Below are 15000 nucleotides of genomic sequence, written 5' to 3'. Positions count from 1 at the left end.
CATTGTGCTGCTTTTATAAAGCCTCAAATGACGGCGTACAATATTTCATGAAAGCAAAGTGTTTCGTTTGTCTAAGATTTTAAAAGGTTTAAACTTTACAGCACTGACAAAGTTGAACAAAGTGCTGTACAAGTCCCACAACATATATATATTTTTTAAATATATAATAAATAATAACTTTATTTGTATAGCATATATATATATATTTATAATTTTTATTTTTATTTTTTATCTCGAAGATTCGAATTAAAATCGAATCTCGGCCCCGAAGCTTAGAATTCCAAAAAAATATTCGAAGGTCAGCCCTAATAAACACTGCCAGTGCAGTCAGAAAGTATGAAAGAACAGCCGGTTACAAAGTGCATGGACGGCAGAACGCTGTTACATACAGTATGGCTGAACTACTGGTCAGACACATCGGACACGAATCATGGGTAAAGGAAACAACGCCTCCTCCAAATTGAGCAGCTTCCTATAATAGCTGATACTGAGCAGTACCTTGCTAACTGCTTGGCCTTCCTTTTGGGGAGACCGGCACACACACACACACACACACACACACACACACACACACACACACACACACACACACACACACACACACACACCAAGTAAATTCAAGTTCATTAGATTCAAATGTATTGTCATCATGCAGCACAAGTACAGTACAACGAAAAGTTTGGCATCCAACCAGAGTGCAAATGTAACTGTGTAAAGTGCAATAGTAATATAATTCATTTGAATTAATAATAATAATAATAATAATAATAATAATAATAATAATAATAATAATAATAATAATAATAATTCATTACATTTATATTGCGCTTTTCTCAGATTCAACACGCTTTACAATGTAGGGTGGAAATTGCCTCCTTCACCACCACTGGTAGCACCCAACCTTGGGCTACGCAGGCTCAATGACTACCATACACACTGGCACCAGACACACATCACACTACACACTGACTACCATACACTGGCACCAGGCACACATCACACTACACACTGACTACCATACACTGGCACCAGGCACACATCACACTACACACTGACTACCATACACTGGCACCAGGCACACATCACACTACACACTAACTACCATACACTGGCACCAGACACACATCACACTACACACTGACTACCATACACTGGCACCAGGCACACATCACACTACACACTAACTACCATACACTGGCACCAGGCACACATCACACTGCACACTAACTACCATACACTGGCACCAGACACACATCACACTACACAATGACTACCATACACTCGCACCAGACACACATCACACTACACAATGACTACCATACACTGGCACCAGGCACACATCACACTACACACTGACTGACTACCATACACTGGCACCAGGCACACATCACACTACACAATGACTACCATACACTGGCACCAGGCACACATCACACTACACACTGACTACCATACACTGGCACCAGGCACACATCACACTACACAATGGCTGAACGGCTCAGGAGACAGGGGTTGATATCAGCCAATTAAGGGGAAGGGATGATTAGGTGGCCGTGATGTCAGAGACCTGATTGGCCAGGAATGTCGGGGAACCCCCTACTCTTTATGATAGGCGTCCTGGGTTATTTAACGACCTAATTCAGTCATATACAATGTACAGGTGATTAAACTGGGTATAAAATACATTAATTAATACTTCTGAGTAATAGTGCTAATCAGATGTATGTACAGAGTTGTAGTATTAATATGTACAGTGATACAGGTATAAAGACACTATGGTAGTAAGTCATACTGGCTAGCAGTGTAACTAGTAAGAGTAGAGTAGGTAAGGGATATTTACAGATATAGATATAGTATTAATATGTACAGTGATACAGGTGTAAAGACACTATGGTAGTAAGTCCTACTGGCCAGCAGTGTAACTAGCGTACCTAAATACTGAATGCATGTACATTTAAATGTCCAGTGTACATGTACACTTGAGTGTACGAGTGTGAATCTGTGCACATACATATATGAACACACACAGAGCAAGAGAGGCTTCATCATCACATGTGTAAAATACATTGTTGTGCATATTTAAACTAGGGATGCACCGATCCGATATTGATATCGGATATCGGCCCCGATATAACAAAAATAGATTTTTAAAAAGATTTTTCTTTTTTTTATCATTTCCTTTTTTTGCGTTAGTTTTAACAATAAATAACAATTCAGTACATTTATATCTATGTGTTAATTTGTTACATTTTGTTTCACTAAGTTAGGAAAAGTAATGTTTTAAGTCAAGCCTGATGTTGCCTTGCACAAAAGAATGATCCCAGTCTCTTCCACACAGTGAGGCATTCAGTTTATTAATTGAACAATGGGATCGGTACTCGGTTTTTCGGCCGATACCCAAAGCCCAGGTATCGGTATCGGGACTGAAAGAGTCGGATCGGTGCATCTCTAATTTAAACACACAAAGAATCTTCTTGCTGTAAGAACAAATGGCAAAAAAAACTTTGCTGGACTTGCTAAGTTGTTATGAAGGAGGAGCTCACAGCACAGATTGACCAGGTGGACTGAGCTCAGGTTTCCTGCTGTTCAACAAAGAGGCGACTGTTTAAATTGTCTGATAGAAAAAGAAGACTTGGCGGCCGGGTGGCGCAGCGGTCTAAGCGTCTGTCTACCACCACAGAGACAGTGGGATCGAATCCAGCTGTGGTGCTTCCGGGTTGGCCGACCATCCATACTAACACAATTGGCAGTGTTAGAGGGTGGGAAACCCGGCGAGGGTGGGTTCTGGTCGTTGTAAAACAGCGACTCCTACAGCGAGGTCGGATCCTGGGAGAGGTAGTGTCCTCCACACGTTACACTCTCCCAGTGAGAGTCCGCGCTGCCAGGTGAAAAGAAGTGGGGATTGGCTACAATCATTTTCTTTTATCTTTTTTTTTTTTTTTGGGGGCTTGTACAGCACGTTGTTCAACTTTGTCAGTGCTGTAAAGTGTAAACCTTTTTAAATCTTAGACAAACGAAACACTTTGCTTTCATGAAATATTATAAGCCGTCATTTGAGGGTTTATAAAAGCAGCACAATGAACACAAATCTGTCAGTGCCGAGTCCGACCTCACCTTAAATAACAAACAGCATTGCTTGTTGTAGTTAACAAAGAGAGGCAGAGTTGATTTTGCAAAAAAGTTGAAAAGTTGAAAAAAGCTTTGAAGTATTTAAGACAGCCCTAGTATGATATATAATATATATATATAAATATTTTAACAACTCGACTCCAAGTTGAGATCCAGATCCACTGGATCACAAAGCCGGCTGACGTGTCTCCGCGGAGATCCAGACGTTAACCCTTTCACTGCCACACTACAGAAGGTTAACCCTTTACTATCACACTAACGACGGTAACCGTTGGTAGTGTGATAGTAAAGGATTAACCTGCTGTTGTGCGGCAGTGAAAGGGTTAACCCTCTGTGTTGTGTCGCAGTGAAAGGGTTAACCATTTGGTAGTGCGGCAGTGAAAGGGTTAAACCCATTCATCCTGCCAGCTCATCGTTCGCCACTAAACATGTCCGCTCGTCTAAGCGTTTCCTTTAAACTGTCAGCGTAAACCCAACAAGTGTGGAGATGAACAATCAGTCTCATTAGAAGATGTTATCACTGGAGGTCACGAGTTCAGAGGTCACTGTTTACCCCCCCCCCCTGACCTCTCGCTTATTCAGAGTTCCTGCCGGTTTCAACAAGTTAAAATTATGTCTTTTTTTAAGACCTTTTTTAATAAGACCACTTTGAATAGAATTGAATACCCATTTCACGGCCGTACTAGGAGAAAAGTACAAAGGAAGATTATTATGCAAAGTAATTCCATACGAATTGGAACTGATGCTACTGCACTGCTTAATGTGCAGCCTGGACATTTAAACTAGTTATCACAACATAGAAGTCACCTCCTAATCCAAGAGGTTTTTTAAGACATATCAAAATCATATTTAAGACCTCTATAAGGCCAAAGAATTATGATTATTGAATGAAAGAATGTTTAAGACTTTTTAAGACCCTGTGTAGGAACCCTGTTATTATCTTTTTGTTTTCCGCCTCTCTCTCTCTTTCTCCTCTCTCTGTCCTCTCTCTCCCTCTCCCCCTCTCTCTCCCTCTCTCTCTCTCTCTGTCTCACACACACACCATCAGAGGCTATCTTTCTGTGAAGAGGCCACCTTAGAGGAAACGTGCAGAGCACATTCTCTCTCTCTCTCTCTCTCTCTCTCTCTCTCTCTCTCTCTTTGTGTAAAGAAGATAGGAAATAAAGCCCTAGGACACTAAAAAGCTGTTCTTCAAGCAACACCTGCTTCGTGTAATCCATCCTATTCTCTCTCCCTCTCTCTCCCCCTCTCTCTCTCTGTCTCTCTCTCCCTACTCTCTCTCTCTCCCTCTCTGTCTCTCTTTCTACCTGGGCCCGGTCTTATTTACCATTTATATTAATATTATTGTCTCATCTCTGAGCAGCTGTCAAAGCCACCTTTACGCGGATGACACAGTTCTCTATTGTCCTGCTGATTCTGTGCAACTGGCCACTAAATGTTTACAACTCTCCTTTGACTAGGGATGGGTACCTTTCACATTTGAACCGATACCGGTACCGGTACCTGTGAATCGATACCGGTACCCAACGGCACCTTTTTTCGGTACTTAAAAAAAAAAAAAAAAAAAAATTAAAAAAAAAAAAATTTATTAATTTTTTTTTTTTTACTTTTTTTTTTTTTTTTTTTACTTTTTTCTTTTCATGTCAACGTTCACACGCACAATATATGCTTACCTAGGATTTGACTTGATTCAACAACAAAGCAGTCGGAGCAATGACAAGCCGAAAACTGTCGAAATTTAATTTACCTACCTCAGTCGTAAAAAAAAATCAAAACTTCAAATAACTACAATTTCGACAGTTTTCGGCTTGTCATTGCTCCGACTGCTTTGTTGTTGAATCAAGTCAAATCCTAGGTAAGCATATATTGTGCGTGTGAACGTTGACATGAAAAGAAAAAAAGTAAAAAAAAAAAAAAAAAATTAATAAAAAATATTTTTTTTTATTTTTTTTTATTTTTTTTTGGTTTCTCACTTGATTCGATACTCGGTAGTACCGACGTGTTTCGGTTCGGTACCTCAAAAGTACCGAATTCGGTACCCATCCCTACCTTTGACGCCCTGCAAGATGCAGTTATTAGTCTAAAATTGGTGCGTAATGCCAGTAAAACTAAATTCATGTTGTTTATAGTGACTTGCATATATCTACTCTGAACGGCTCTGATATCGAGAGAGTTTCAGAATACAAATACCTTGGTGTTTGGATTGATGAAGGACTTACATTTAAATATCATGTGGGCGTTCTCGCCAGTAAATTATGGAAAGAATTTAGGCTTTTTGTATAGAAATAGAGCCAGCTTCCCTATGATTAGCAGAAAGAGAGTTGTTGAAGCAGTGTTCCTATCTGTTTTGGATTACAGAGATGTGATTTATAGACATGCAGCGGCTTCCACTCTTAAGCCTTTCTCACTCAGGTATTTGGTTCCATTCCGTTTCGTTCTAGCCCGTTCCGAGATCTGATGCGAACTCCCCCCCCCCCCCCCCCCCCCTCTCCCCCCTCTAGTTTGCGTACACACTGCAGTCTTGTTTCGTTCCGGGTTCTGTTTACGGTTTGCCTTTTGAGCGTTTACGCTTGCCGTAGGCGATGATGTCACGTTCGAAAATGTAAACACAGGAAGTGTTAACATGGCGCTGGAGACTGGATGCTGATATAAAATGAATAAATAAGCAATAAATATGAAGTTATATTTGAACCTCTGTTGTCAAGCCTTGTCAATATAACCCACCCCATTTTATCACGAATGGATGGTGTTGTAGAGTTCGCTTTTGAGTGTTTCCCAGGGCTAACGATAAGCTAACGGCTAACGCTAGTTAGCTTAGCCTAGTCTAGTATATCCTGTAGCACTTTTTCTTTTCAGCAAAGAACGTGCAATAAACAAAACGGATACATTCACTGTGTGTTCTGCCTCTTTTCTCACGAATGGAACTCTGTTGTAGAGTCCGCTTTTGAGCGTTTTGCAGGGTTAACGTTAACGCTAAGCTAACGGCTAACGCTAGTTATCTTAGCCTTTTACTAGTAACATTGCTGCATCGATTATATTGAATGTCATTGATCTACTGGTCGACCACGGCCGACTGGTTGGGCACCACTGGTCTAATAGAAATAAATGCATTCGAACAAGAAAGTATAGTATACAGCAATGGCTAACGCTAAGCTAACGGCTAACGCTAGTTAGCTTAGCCTGTCCAGCAGCTAACATTATCCCATCGCTCGTGGCAATTATATTACATGTCATTGATCTACTGGTCGACCACGGCCGACTGGTTGGGCACCACTGGTCTAATAGAAATAAATGCATTCAAACAAGAAACTAATGTATAGAAAATAGCATGGCAAACAAAAATTGCCAGGCCTAATGCGAGCCAGGGAAGTGCTGTGCGTTTATAACGTGGCTTCATGTTTTCATCCACTTGTTTTTGGTTGAGGTCTGAACTCTCAAATTGCCCATAAATATCGTTTTTGTGGGTATTCTCCAGTTGTTGCTGTGTGGTGTTATCTGCCCAAAATTCAAGCAAGCATGACAGTAACGACGTTGTGTGTGTCACGCCCCCCACTCCCACGGCCGATTCCGAGACCACCTAATCCAACTGGCCCCGTTCAGCGGGGGGTAAAACGAATCAGTGCCGTTTCGCTCCCAAAAGGGGTGAGTGAGAACACTCCCCCCCGTGCTCCAGGGCGGTGATTCGATCCCAAAACCTGAGAAAGGCCCCTTAGACTCTGTTTACCATTCAGCCATTAGATTTATCACCGGTGATAGTTATGGTACTCACCATTGTTTCCTATATAATAAGGTCGGGTGGGCCTCTCTGGCAGAGAGAGACGTAAGTTGCATTGGAATCTTTTTATTTATAAAGCCATAATTAGAGATTGTCCAAATTATATTAGTTCTTTATTGGAATGGACGACTGGACCCTGTCGTACACGATCCAGTGATTGTCTTACACTTAGAGTGCCTAGAGTTTGTACTGAACTTGGTAGATCTGCTTTGGGCGTCTCTGCTCCTACATCATGGAATAATACCCTGCAGGAAACACTGAAACTAGACACCCTAGTGTCTATGGGTAGGTTTAGAACCGTAATGACCAATCAGGTCACCACCACAATATGTAATTGTTTTTAAATTATTACCTCTGTTTGAATTTTTAGCAATTTTATTCTTTTTAAATTTTTTTTTTTTTAAATGTATTTTAAAATGTGCTCTTAATTATTCTGATTGTCTGATGTCTTTATATTTATGAACGCACTGTGACACTTGTGAATGTAACATCTCGACGGCACTGTAAATGAGTTTAATTACTCAGTGTATTATCGAGTATAAATAAAGATTGAATGAATGAATCTCTCTCACTCTCTACTCTCTCTCTGTCTCTCTACTCTCTCCCTGTCTGTCTCTCTCTCTGTCTCTCTACTCTCTCTCTCTGTCTCTCACTCTCTACTCTCTCTCTCTCTCTGTCTCTCTACTCTCTCCCTGTCTGTCTCTCTCTCTCTGTCTCTCTACTCTCTCTCTCCCTCTCTCTCGCTCTCTCCTTACATGACATCCTTATTTCATTGCACGTCAGAAGTAGGGGTGGGACGATACATCGATCCAGATCGATACATCGATGTAATTATCAACAATCGAATCGGATCGATGCGATGTAATAAGATCGATTCATATCGATACTCTTATTTTTAAAATCCTGTGGCGAGTCTCATATCCGCCCAAGAACAACAGCAGTAGCTCCGTGTGTGTAGACGTTACAGCATAGCATTCTCCCTTTCTGTGTGTGTGTGTGCGCGCGTCTTTGGAAAGACCAGATGAGGTCAGAGGAGTTTGATGTTTAAATGTTATTATTTATTTATTATTATAGGCCTATACATGATCATGCAACATCAACAAATTGTTGTAGGAACGGTTTGGGAGAGGGAGGTTGTGAGTTTTGAGTTCCAAAAAATTTAGCTTAAAGTTTAAAGCTCAATATATAAAAACGTGGCACTTTACAGTGAACAGGAGGTCTATTTGTATTAAAAACAATAGATTGATTTTCCTTTAAATGTCTGGAAGAGCTCAAAAATACAAATGTCAAATGATATTTTCATTACCTTTTTTTTGTTGATCTAAATGTTACTGATTGTGTTAAATGGGCATATGATATCATCTCATATCGATCGCAGGCACCTGAATCTAATCGTATCGTATTGTATCGTGAGAGACTTTGTGATATCGGCAAATATCGTATCGTTGTCCAAAGAATCGATATCGTATCGTATCATGATGAAACTGGTGATTCCCACCCCTAGTCAGAAGGGGAAGAAAAGTGAAACACACACCACACACACACCACACATACACACCACACACACACCACACATACACACCACATACACACACACCACACATACACACCACACATACACACCACACATACACACACACACCCCACCACATACACACACACCACACATACACACACACACACCCCACACACCCGCCCGCCCGACAGAGAGCATCATGTGGCAGCATTAAGCGGCTTACATACATCAGAGGTTCAGGAAATGTGATTTAATGTGATTCCTGCTCATTTTATGTAGATTATATATATTTTTTTTTATTTGGATCCTAATGGAATCTTTGAGGGGAATGCACACATGCACATGCACACACACACACATAGACACACGTCTATGTGTGTGTGTGTGCATGTGCATGTGTGCATTCCGCTCTCACACCCCTACTGTTTTTAATTAATCAAATAAAAACAGGATTAGAGAGAGAGAGAGAGAGAGAGAGAGAGAGAGAGAGAGAGAGAGAGAGAGAGAGAGAGAGAGAGAGACAGAGACAGAGAGAGAGAGAGAGGTCTGTATTATCCACAGGGAGAGGAGAGGTCAGTATTATCCACAGGGAGAGGAGAGGTCAGTATTATCCACAGGGAGAGGAGAGGTCAGTATTATCCACAGGGAGAGGAGAGGTCAGTATTATCCACAGGGAGAGGAGAGGTCAGTATTATCCACAGGGAGAGGAGAGGTCTGACGATGCGGATTAGATTGGAGTGTTGGTGTCGATGCAGGTTGGAGTGTTGGTGTCGATGGACCATTTGCATAGGTGTAGGTTTAGGGGAGGCTGTGGGGCACATGTCCCCCTCAATATTTACATTTAGTCATTTAGCTGAACGCTTTTATCCTAAGGCTGCGGTTACACACAGGGCCATTTTCGTTTCGTTTTCAGGGTCAGTTTCGCTTTTCAGAACGCAACGTAATGGCAGGCAAGTTAGACATTGTGTTTTTGCCTCCTGAGCACAGTGATGTGTATACATGTAGTACAATGCCAAAGCAGTAGGTGGCAGTAGGTGGCAAACATGAAGGCAATTTTCAACCAATCAGAAAAGGTTGAACGCTCACTACACTTCCTGCAAAAAATCAACAAGTCCACCATCTTTAAATGCCTGGCGTGAGCCATTTAGCCAACGTAGCATTTATTTTTCAGCAAAGAAAGTGCAATAAACAAAACGGATACATTCACTGTGTGTTCTGCCTCATTTGTTGATGAAACAAAACTAACATCAACACAATTGACCACCAAGAGCGGAGTTTTAGTCTCAATGTTAGTAGGTAGCTAACGTTAGCTCACGTTAGCCAGCCAGCACAAAACTGATGATATAAGGAGCTATCAGTAGCTAGATAACATTAGAGACAACGCCTCATGTATTAAACAAAGGTGAATAGATGACTGGGCCATTTCGTTTAATGCTTGTTATGTTGAAAGAGGAGCTCTGAGCTAACAGGGTCTGGTAGCTAGGTAGCTACGGTAGGTAGCTAACGTTAGCTCACGTTAGCCAGCTGCTCATGCAATCGTTAATGCTAGCAGAATTAATGGATGTAAACTTTATTTAACAGATTGCAGAATGGGTACAATACAATACGGCTCAATACAAACAATTGTTAAGGGAATGCAGACTGTTGTAGCTTGGACTGGGCTCCTTATAACAATAACTTGACAAGACATGGTATCTGCAGCTATTTGGGACAGCGCTGCTGTAAAGACTGGAAATAACCGTGCAGGTATCTACTGCGCATGGGCGTTGAGCAACAACGGCTCCGTATCCGGCACGCGCAGATTACATGGCAGCATTGTCTGCGAGTTTTGGCGAGTATCCAAAACGGAAACACAATTTCAGCGTTGCCAGTAGGGCAACGCGTTATCCTGCAAAAATGGCGTTTCTTTTTTACTTGGACAGCAAACGTAATCATTCAGCAACAAAACCGTTTCTGTATTCAATGGTGTAACCATGGCCTAAGTGACTTACAAGTTCTGTACGACAAGCCATCAGGAAGGGCACAACTCTATCAGCTGAGTAACAATGTTCATCAAAGTGTTGAGTGCTACAGTGTAGGTTAGTTTATTAGGACAAGTGCATGACAGTAAGGTTATTTTTTTCATAACTTTTTTTTTCATTTCATATAATGGTTGAAGAAGTGCGTCTTTAGTCGACGGCGAAAGATTGGATGGGTTTCGGCTGTCCTAACTGGGGTGGGTAGTTCATTCCACCATTGTGGGGCAAGGACTGAGAATAGGCGGCTTCTCCTTGATGACCCTCCCGGAGCTTGGATACGAGTGGGTCTGAGACGGCCAGAAGATGCAGAGCATAGGGGTCTTGAGGGTGTGTAGTTAGAGACCATTGACCTGAGGTAGGCGGGAGCCGTTCCCTTTGCCGCACGGTATGCCAGGTCGAGGACCTTGAAGTGGATTCGTGCAGCAATGGGGAGCCAGTGCAGGTCCCTAAGAAGTGGGGTGACATGGGCTGACTTCGGTATGTTTGAGATCAGGCGGGCCGCTGCGTTTTGATATTGAGAAGAGGTCAATTTGTCCCCCTCAACAAATATAGCTAATATGAAAGACAACCCCCTCTCCAAGTCTCGACTCCCGGAGAGTCAGCATTGCCTTGGCTTGGGCTGATCGCTATACTAACTTGTTTGGCTGAGTTAGGGGGAGGGAAGCCGTGGGTGGGTCCTAGGCGTTGTGGACAGCGACCCCTACAGTTCGGTCGGGGCGCCTGCACAGCAAGGGTAGGATCTGGAGAGAGGTAGTGCGGCCTCCCACACGTTACACTCTCCCAGTGAGAATCTGCGCTGCCAGGCTGGCTGCCGGCTGGCTGCCGGCTGGCTGCACATGTGTCGGAGGAAAGCATGTGACAGTCTCCGGCCTCCCGGACCAACAGTAGGGGGGGGGGGGGGTGCGCAACAACCAGAAAGGGGGTTGGGAATTGGCATAACGACTAACAGTGGGATGGGAGAAAATTCGGAAAAAAGGAGGGGGGGAAAAGATAATAATAAAAAAATAATAATAATAAAAAATAAAAACCTCACCAAAAGAGGTCAAAACATTTATATATCCTTCTTACTTGTAACTAGATAGAATATAGAATATATATATAGAATAGATATTTGAAATCGATACAGAACGCCTGAGAGCCTTATTATATTATATTTGTGTCAGCAGGTTCCTGAATGTTGTCTTTCCCTTTACATAAAAAAAGAAATGTTCACCATAAATGTATGCAGAAAAGTCACAAATTGGTGCAGAAAAGTTCACCAGAATGCAGGAAATTAAGGGGGCTTTCTCATTAACCATTCGGGGTCGAATCACAGCCCGATCGCACCAAAATAGGGTGTGATCGTCCTGATGAGAACGGTCCCCCCGTCACCGGGGACGCTGATTCGCTCCAAACCTGGACCGCTGGAATAGGTGGTTTCGGGTGCGCGCCAGTGGGAGCGGGGGGCGTGGTGTGCGAGCTTGTACCAAAACACGGGAGAGGCTTGCTGTATCAACTTGCTGACACACACAACGTCATTACTGTAATGCTTTCATGCTTGCTTGAATTTTGGGCAGATAAAAACATACACCAACAACTGGACAATACCTACAAAAACGATATTTATGGGCAATTTGGCAAGTTCAGACCTCAACCAAACAAGCATGTTGAGCCTCACGGCTCAGTGGATGAAGCCACGTTACAAGCACAAGACTTCCCTGGCTCGCATTAGGCCTGGCAATTATTTTGCCATTGCTATGTCTATTATACATTGGTTTCTTGTTCAAATGCATTTATTTCTATTAGACCAGTGGTGCCCAACCAGTCGGCCGTTATCGACTGGTAGATCAATGACATGCAATATAATTGACGCGAGCAATATTAGCTGCTAACTAGTAATAAATAGGCTAAGCTAACTAGCGTTAGCTTAGCGTTAGCATTAACCCTGGAAAACCCTCAAAGCGGACTCCACGACACCAGTTCCATTCGTGAGGAAAGGGGGTGGGTTATATTGACAAGGCTTGACAACAGAGGTTCAAATATAACTTCATATTTATTGGTTATTTGTTTCTTTATATCAGCATCCAGTTTCCACCACTGTGTGTTAAACTCTTCCTGTGTTGACGTTAGAGTGTGACATCATCGCCCGACGCCTACGGCAGTTTACACGCTCAAAACGCAAACCGTAAACAAAACCCGGAGCGCACCAAGACTGCAGTGTGTACGCAAACTAGAGGGGGGAGAGGGAGGGGGGAGTTCGCACCCAAGGACGGAGCGGAGCTGATTCGACCCCGAATGGCTAGTGAGAAAGCACCCTATGTGTTTGACGCTCAGAATTTCCTGGGGGAGGACAACCCCCCCCCCTGTGTGACATCATAGTGTCCGCAGCAGACGTCTGGTCTCCACCAGGTGAGGCTCCTTCTCATCTAACCCGCCATGCGGCACCTCAGGGGGCCGGAGCCGGCGTGTGACATCACGCTGTGAGCTGTTCAGATGTAAATCACACCTTCACACATTCATTGGCTAATCCACCCGTCAATCAATCCGTCACTAACCCATCCATCCATTGCACACACATCCACATGCGCAGCACACCCACTTTAACCATTTCACTGCCGCACTACCAAACGGTTAACCCTTTCACTGCGACAATACAGAAGGTTAACCATTTCACTGCCACACGACAGCAGGTTAACACTTTCACTACCACACTACAGAAGGTTCACCCTTTACTATCACACTACAGACGGTTAACCTTTCACTACCACACTATAGAAGGTTAACACTTCCACTACCACACTACAGAAGGTTAACCTTTCACTACCACACTACAGAAGGTTAACCTTTCACTGCCACACTACAGAAGGTTAACCCTTTACTATCACATATCACACGGTTAACCTGTCTGTAGTGTGATAGTAAAGGGTTAACCTTCTGTAGTGTGGCAGTGAAAGGGTTAACCCGCTGTCGTGTGGCAGTGAAAGGGTTAACCTTCTGTGTATTGTCGCAGTGAAAGGGTTAACCATTTGGTAGTGCGGCAGTGAAAGTTTTTTTTTTTTTATCCACTTTTTCTCCCATTTTTCTATATTTTCTCCAGCGGCAGTGAAAGGGTTAAACCTTTTTTAACACCACACCCTATTTGATCTATTTATTACTAAAATATTTGCACTACATCTCTACCAATTGTTTTGCATTTTGTTGCAAAATGAAGCGCGACGGTTCATATACACAGAACACCGATGTACTTTATATAAATGTGACAAACCAAACATAAAACGTGAAGACCTGGCTCCCTCTCTTCCTCTCTTCGCTTCGCACATCCAACCAGAGTGCAAACGTAACAGTGAAGTGCCACAGTAATATACAATGTACACGCGATTAAACCGGGTCTAAAATATATAAATGAGTACTACTGAGTAATAGTGCTAATCAGATGTATGTACTAGGGCTGCAACAATTAGTCGATTATAAAAAATCGTCGACGAGGAATTTAAATTATTATAATTTTTTTTTTTTTTTTTGCACTACCTATCTTTGTGAAAGTGGCTTCTCAGCTCTGGTCCAGCCAGCTGAAGACTTCTTAGCTTAACATAACAGACCGACAGTACATTTGGGGGAACTAATGGGATAACTGGGGATGTTGTTTGGTCCTGACAAGAGTCTCAAAGCAACTCTGAGGTCATGCTCAATGTCCAATCTGTTCCTCTGCGCTTATATATTTTATATAATTGTTTTTCGATTAGTCGACTAATCGAAAAAATAATCGACAGATTAGTCGACTACCAAAATAGTCATTAGTTGCAGCCCTAGTATGTACAGAGTTGGAGTGTTTTTCATAGAATTTACAGAGAGTTATAGTTCCACTAGCCGCCTTGTAACTGTAAAATTCTTCCGCCGGTTTACCAGATGAATGGCGGCTAAGTGGCATGTTTACCCCCTTTGATTGGTTCTGTGGGGAGACGTCGTGGCCAGTTGTTTTAAGCCCCGGGGCAACCTGTTGGAAGAGAATGGAGCAGGTTGCTCCACATTTGCATGAGCTTTGATGTTTTGGGAATGTGTAGCCAGGCGGCTTAGCCTTGAAAACCATGCCTTGGGGAGTTAAACTCCCGTCCCCTCCCACACACACACCCCACACCCACACGTCTTTTCTCCCAGAGAAATGCCACAGATTCCTTCCCTGGGGGGGGGAGCCCAGCTGAGAGGCGGCAGCAGCCTGGGGGGGTCAAGATTTTAACTAATTGTACCTGTAGGGTTTGAACGGGTGTTTGACTCTCTGTCTCTCCAACAGGCACCATCAGGCCCCTCCCCCGAGGGGAAGGGTGATGTCTCTCTCTCTCTCTCTCTCTCTTTCATGCTTTCTGTTCATCTCTGTCTCTCTCCGTCTCTTTCTCTCTCTCTATTTCTCCCTCATGCTTTCTATCTCTTTCGGTTAATCTCTGTCTCTTTCTCTCTCTCTCTCTCTCTCTCTCTCTCTCTCTCTCTCTTTCTACCTCGTTCTGTTTATCTCTGTCTCTCTCCTCTTTCTGCCCCCCCCCCCCCTGTCTCTCTCACAGTCTCTCTCTCTCTCTCTCTCTCTCTCTCTC

At 43.0% G+C, this 15000-nt stretch overlaps 1 protein-coding gene across 1 annotated transcript in view; it reads right to left on the bottom strand.

Moving 5' to 3' along the window:
* The window catches only part of LOC311247895 (laminin subunit alpha-5-like), a gene marked incomplete at its 3' end in the record, with an annotated part of 17510 nt that overhangs the window by 457 nt on the left and 2053 nt on the right, over positions 1-15000 (bottom strand). The gene's annotated exons all lie outside the window — the stretch shown is intronic.

The sequence above is a fragment of the Notolepis coatsorum genome (genome assembly GCF_963971535.1).
Source record: "Notolepis coatsorum genome assembly, contig: SCAFFOLD_265, whole genome shotgun sequence".
Taxonomy (NCBI): Eukaryota; Metazoa; Chordata; class Actinopteri; order Aulopiformes; family Paralepididae; genus Notolepis; species Notolepis coatsorum.
Note: the sequence above shows the minus strand (reverse complement) of the source record. Positions and strands in the feature narration are given on the sequence as shown.